This window comes from Dipodomys spectabilis, unplaced genomic scaffold (genome assembly GCF_019054845.1).
Source record: "Dipodomys spectabilis isolate Male_0828 unplaced genomic scaffold, ASM1905484v1 ptg000023l, whole genome shotgun sequence".
NCBI classification, from domain to species: domain Eukaryota; kingdom Metazoa; phylum Chordata; class Mammalia; order Rodentia; family Heteromyidae; genus Dipodomys; species Dipodomys spectabilis.
In genome coordinates this window covers 1,225,818-1,232,846 of record NW_024870700.1, presented here as the reverse complement: position 1 = coordinate 1,232,846, position 7,029 = coordinate 1,225,818, and the positions used below count along the sequence as shown (strand labels likewise).

The following is a 7,029-nucleotide window of genomic DNA, read 5'->3' as shown; positions in this document are numbered from 1 at the left end:
AGTGGAGGCTGAGATCTAAGGATTGAGGTTCAAAGTCAGCCTGAGAAGTCTGTAACACACTTTGCTCTAGTGAACCACCAAAAATGCCAGAAGTGGACCTGTGGCTCAAGTGGTAGAGCACTATCCCCTAGCAAAAAAAAAGCAATGACTGAAATCAAAAAGGGCTGGAGACATAGCTCAAAGGGTAGACAACCTGCCTCACAGGCACAAGGTTCTGAGTTCAAATCTTCAGTTTATCAACACCGAAAACAAAGAGTCTCTGGCCATGAGCATCCATTTGTGCAAACCCATCTCTTAAGATACAATTGCAAGGAGAAGAAAGAGTCTCTCCTGCCCATACCACCAGAGCCCAGTGGCACAGGTGCCCAGCAGAGCAACGTGAAGCCATCAGGTGGAAGCAAGCAAGGTCTCCCGTGAACACCTGGTGGAAGGGACAAGAGAACTTGTGATAGGGTGCAAAAACTGCCTTTCTGAACTCATGATGTTCTTTTACTCCAGGATTCCCAAGAGCAAATTGAAAGAGACGCGGCAGGGAAAGGCCCATTTGTCCCTTTAGAACACACCCATGTGCTGCCGCTCTTAGCAGGGAAGCTGGGAGGTGGCTGATCACCTGTGAAGTTGCACATGACTAGACACTGCTCTGCTGGTGCTCCTGGCAGCCTCTCTTCCCCACTGAGTTCTTTGTCATCCTGTAGAAGGCTCCTAGCAGCTGCCCTCCAGTCCTCACTGGCTGCGGAAATCGCTTTTGTCCAACACTATTAACACCACTCACTCACACTCTCCCCTCCCCACCGGTCCTCTCTTCCTTTTCTTCTCATTATCCTTACCCCGCCTCCTTCAACCTGCTCCCATTTCTCCCCATCCTTTCTCCCCTTCCTTCCCAATTCCCCATAGCAGTGTTGAACAAGCCATAATGGCCCTAGCCCCTTCAAACCTCCTGCAGTTCAATACCTCTGAACTTCCCTCCGGCCTCCAGCTCTCCGAAGGTCTTGGGACAGCCTCCTGACAGCTGGGTCCCTCACCAAACTAAGCCAGTTCTCTGAAGGATGAGGACAACTGCGTGGTTATTTTGGAAGGTGTTGTGTGGCGAGAGTCCCAGAAATGACAATGGGGTGGCAGGCAGTGGCTGCCTGGCCGGGCCTTGTTTGTGCGGATGAATTCTCCTGGAAGGAGAGTAGGGAATGGGTGAGGCCTTTGGGACAGAGGTGACACAGGATCCCCAATGATCCTCATCTCTGAAGGACCTTCGGGACATAGAATAGCTCCTCCGAAAACTGACTTTGCAAGCTGGACATTAGTGACTCACACTGATAATCCTAGCTGCTCAGAAAGCTGAGATCCGAGGATCATGGTTCAAAGCTAGCCCAGGCCAAAAAAAAAAAGTCCATGAGACTCTTACTTTCTATTAACCAGCAAAAAACCGGAAGTGGAGCTGTGGCTCAAGTGGGAGAGTACTAGCCTTGAGCAAAAAAGCTAAGGGTCAGAGCCCAAGCCCTGTGTTCAAGCCCCAGGACTATCACAAAACAAAACACAACAACTAAATAAATAAATAAAATGCATAAACATTACCAGAAAATCATGCAGACATCCAGGTACAAAGAATGAAGGAAAGGTTTATGGCCAGCAAAGGGACCGCCAAGATCCTTTTCACAAGAGAGAAGGAGTCCCAACTGACTGGAATCCAGGGCTTGGATTGCAATAGTTTGGGCATATTCTAAGTACCAGCTCTCTTCAAACTACAATTTCTAAATTAGGCCAAAATGGAGTCCAAATCATTCTGTATGTTTATTTTCTGTTAGTCTCATAAAACATGCATACAGAAATGAACATGTTTACAATTCTGCAGATTTTCACATGGTGCATGCACTTGCAAAATTGAAAAATATCCTCCAGTAAAGAAAGAAAACATACAAAAGCCCAAAGCTGTCCCATTTCCAGTCACTGTAGATTGCCATGGACTTTCTGTGTTGATATCACAGAAAATGTCCACTCTGTAATGTTTCTGAGACTCATCTTCATACGGGCATCTAGTTATTCATTACTGTATGGTACTTTATTCAAGAAGTACGGCTGGCCTCTAGTGGCTCATGTCTGTAATCCTAGCTACTCATGAACCTGAGATCTAGAGGTCCAAAGCCAACCCCAGGAAATCCTTGAAACTCTATTTCCAATTAACTAGCAAAAAGCCATCCTGCCAGCATGGTTCAAGTGGTAGAGCACCAGCCAAGCAAGAACAAGGCCCTTCACAGAAATAGAGGGACAAAGGTTGAATAAATGCAGTGATCGAACTCATAGACACTATCTTGAAAATGAACTACACAACTCGTGGGGGAGAAGGGGTCAGGAGGGAAAAACTGTGAGAGAACTGTACTCATCACCTGACTTACGTAACTGTAACCCCTCTGAACATCATCTTCATTATAACAATTAAGAAATTTTTTTAATTAAAAAAATATTTTTAAAAAGAAGAACAAGGTCCTAAGTTCAAACCCTAACATGGGAAAGAATAAAAAGCATATCACAGTTAATTCATCCACTCTATTCTGGAATTCTGTGGTTTCCAACACATGAATATTTGAGAACATGTCTTTCAGTGGACACGTGTAAACTTCTGTTGGGTGTATATCTTGCAGTAGGAATGTAGTGTTTATCACTATATTTCAAAGGAAAGGAAAATTCCAGTTTGATATGGACCTGATTTTGCGAGATGTCGATTCTGTGATTGGTGAGCCCAGGCTGGCTGTAAATAGGGGAAGGAGACTTATGCCAGGAGATTGTTCTGAGAAGTGCCAGATTCAGAGAAAAAGCTCCAAGTAGAATCATAGATCCTTCACATCAGTAGACTGCCGATGGCTTAGTAACTCTCTTTAGAGTGTGGTGAAGATAGGGATTAGTCTTCACTCTTCCATTCAGAACTTTCTAACAGAGAGAACAGGAAACTTGGAGGGGAAGGAGAGCCTGTTTTGTGCATCTGTGCTCTGTGCAAGTTGACTGTGGGAGTTTTCCACAGTCCTGGGGGAAGGTGTGGAGGAGGTGTGAATGTCATCTTAAGGGAAGCAGGCTCAGTGTTAGTATTCTGTGTCCTGGCCCTCATACTAGATAATGCCTGAAATAAACTTACGAATGCTGTCAGATCCCCTGAGGATACTCCCCAAAATATTCATGAACAATTGCATTTCACCTCCACTGTAAAAAATAAAATGAAGGGGCTGGGGGTTTAGCCCAGCGGCGCGCGTAAGTCCCTGGGTTCGGTCCTCAACCCTGGGAAAAAATAAAATAATAAAATAAAGTGAAACAATGGAGGCTGTATATTATGGCTATAAGCAACGAATTTGGAAGTCCTGTCTCAATAATTCAACGACTCAACAGCAAACTGGGGATGGATGGATGGATGGATGGCTTATGGCGCCCTCTTGTGTTCCATGTGGGGTAACTGCATTTCTCCACAAGTGCACATTATTTACTCGGTGTAAGTACTTAGTAAATTAGGTGCAGAGCATTCCATAGTCAATATGACAGTTTCAGGATTCAACTTTTATTAAATTTTTAAAAAAACATTTATTTACATTTTCACTGATACATAGAAACAAAATGTGTAAGTATTGATGGAGCAATTGATGCTTGATACATGTATACATTATATAATGTTTAAATCTGATTAAATATGTATCCCATCAAACTTTTTTAATATATTATGTAATATAATATATATAATATAATATAACCTCTAGTTCTGGGAGTGTGTGTGTGTGTGTGTGTGTGTAAGCCAGTACTAAGGTTTAAACTCAGGGCCCTACACTCTCACTGGGCTTTCTTGCTTACAGTTGGTGCTCTACCATTTGAACCATTTAGCCTGACATTTTGCTGGCTAAATGAAGACACAGTCTCACAAACTTTCTTCCCTGGCTGGCTTCAAACTGAGATCCTCTAGATCTCAGCCTCCGGCATAAGCTAGGATTACAGGTGTGAGCCACATTGCCCAATTTATTCATTCTTTTTTATGGCTGAATAATATTCATTGTGTATAACATGCTTCATTTTTCTATCTATTCATCAGTTTTCAAAAACAATGGGAGAAGATATTTGACTTGCGAATTGTACATGTGGCAAGCAACTGGTATCCGAGAATATATAAGAAATTCAAAAATGCAACTGCAAAATGACAATTATTATTAATAACCAAATGTTTGTGTGTGTGCTGATCCTGGGGCTTGAACTCAGGGCCTGGGCACTGTCTCTGAACTTTTGTGCTCAAAGCTAGTACTCTACTATTTGAGCCACAGCTCTACCTCTAGCCTCTTTTGGTGATTAATTGGAGATAAAAGGCTCACAGACTTTCCTGCATGGGCCAACTTTGAAGCACAACCCTCAGATCTCAGCTTCTTTAGTAGCTAGGATTACCAGTGTGAGCCACAGATGCCTGGCCTAATAAGCCAATTTTTAAGATGTGTAAATGACCTGAAGACATTTCTCAAAAACAAAACAAAAACAGAAACAAAAACAGATAGCCAATGGGCCCAAGATAAAATGCTTGACATCACCAATCACCAAAGGCATGCAAATTACAATCACAATGCACTGTCTGGGAAGCATATGAAGTTTCCATAGAAAATTAAACATGGCAGTTCAGTAAGATTCTGCCATCAGTCACCCTGCGTATATATCCATATGTCAAAGAACTGTCTGTATTCCCATGTTCACTGCAGAATCCAAATCCTTTCTTGTTGTTGCATTTCATTTTGGTTGTTGGGATGAAGGTCTTACTATTTTCCCTAGCTTGGTCTTGATCTAAGGGTTTAAACAATCCTCCTGTTTTAACTTCCCCAGCAGCCAGAATGACAGATAAATGCCACAGAGCCAAGTGTAAAATTCAAATCTCAGTTGCTGTATGACTTGGGGGGAGGGGGAGAATTCTTTTTTGGTGGTGCTTGGATTTGAACTTAAGGCTTGCTAGGCAAGTGTGCTACCACTTCTGCCACACAGCGCCCTTACTTTGGGGAAATTTATTTGGTGCTGCTGTGCCTCAGTTTCCCAAACCTGAAAATGGAGATAAAAATGTGGAATTCAGTTTCTCAGAAGGCTACATAAAATAAGCAACATAGCACCAATCATGTATATACTTACTAATCATTGAAAAGAGAATAAGTACAGCGTCTGAGCCCTTAGAGAGTTGTTAGAGGGATCCGATGCGTGTGACACAGCACGTGTGAACCCAGCAAACAGGTGATATGCCATGCCCTCTGGATATCCTCCATACAGGTAAAGAACCAAGCTAACATTATGATTGCGTGCAACCCCCGGTCATGATACAGTAATCATTCTTGAAGCTCAGCGAAAAATAAAAGCCAGGTACCAACAAAAGATTATGTGTGCAGGGCAGGCCTGGAGGAGAGGAGGTTCAGCGCCAGGCGCCCCCACAGCCTACTGGGCCTACTGTGGGCAGGAAGGGAAAGATCGAGTCATATGTGTGACCAAAGAAGACCACGAAGCTCCCAGCGGTGCAGGGAGCTAGTGGCTGAGGACCCCAGCGACCCAGCTGAGGAGCATGGACCGACACTGCCACACGGAGACATTAACTCGGGGGTGGGGAATGGCCAGCGGCCCCTGGGGGGAGCAGGTCAAGTCGGCCTTCCCCTGCTTCCACTACAGCACAGGTCACACTGTATAAACCAGTTCCGGGCCGCGCAGGGATGCAGGCAGAGGTGCCCCGACCTCTATCCCCAAGATGATGAAGAGGGGGAAGAGAAGCCAGTGCAACGAGGTCAGGAAACGGCCCCTACGGAGGCTGCCGTTGCCCAGGAGCAGGGGGTGAAGCCAATGAAGGCCACAGGCCCTGAGTTCCACCCTGGTGTCACAGGGCACGACACAATGCCTTTCCGTCACCCCCTGAGAAAAGGGGGTCTTTCCCGCCCGTTCTGTGCACTGTACTGTTCAAAATAACTTATTTGGATGATGGAGTCTTGGCTCCTTGCCATATACACTGGAAAAAAGGAGGGTTGTGTGTATCTGTGTATCTTGCACAGACCTGTCAGTCTGTGCAAGAACTTGTCTGCCCCAAGTTCTCAGACGGCCCTGACGTTTCCAGTGCGGAATAATGTGCTGAATTCCTCAGCAAGCAGAAGTCATTATAGGAGCATTTCTGTTGAGTGAACCTATTTGTTCTGATTGTATCCCTTGTTGTAGATTTTAGACCTCTCTGGGAAATGAAGTAGAAGCAAAAAGTTTCTTTTTCACATGTCGGGCATGGGCTGCTCCTGTTGGAGGAGGCCAGTGGTCAGTGGTCAATGCATTTCTCAAGATCTGTCTTGCTCTGGAACATTCCTGGAACATCACTTTCCTTGTTTGCAGTGAGCTCTAGGCTCCAGGTTCTCTGATTCCAATCTCTTCCGGAGTAGGGGGAAAGGTGGTTTTGCTATTCCTTGTTTTCCTGTTCTGAGCATGCTGGTTTGGGGCTTGTTCACACAGCTGGCTGTCTAGCCAGAGCCTCTTCCTGAGACTGGGGACCTCATTGCTGCCAGAAGAAGCCGTGTGAATGAGGTACTTAATTCAAAGACAATGTGATTTCTAACTGATTTTGATAAGTCTCTTTTTTCCCTCACTAGTTAGAATTTAAAATAATTAATTTTGAGGTACTGAGGATCGAACCCAAAGCCTTCCTGTGCTAGGCAAGCGCTTTACCAGGGAGACACATCCTATCATCCTATCTTGTTAAAATATTATTTTAAACCAGAATCTGTTGGAATTCTAGGCCTTAAACATACATTCCTCCTGACTCATCATCTCAAGTAGCTAAGATTAAAGGTGTGTACCACCACGCATCCTTCTGATGTAAGGAAATATAAATTAGAAAAACTCAACTGAGATTCCTCCATAAAGATCCTAATAAACTGGCTTGAATCTAAAAAAAAAAAAAAGATTATGTGTACAAAGACCTTCTAAACATAGCATCTAGGTTATGGTATGTTGTTATACATCCGAGTTATATTTCTCAGGCCATCCAATTTCCTTCCCATGTGCAGGAACATTTCC

At 44.2% G+C, this 7,029-nt stretch overlaps 1 pseudogene; it reads left to right on the top strand.

Moving 5' to 3' along the window:
- Nucleotides 1-5,365: 5,365 nt before the first annotated feature.
- Nucleotides 5,366-5,940, top strand: LOC122104158 (annotated as a pseudogene).
- Nucleotides 5,941-7,029: the final 1,089 nt, after the last annotated feature.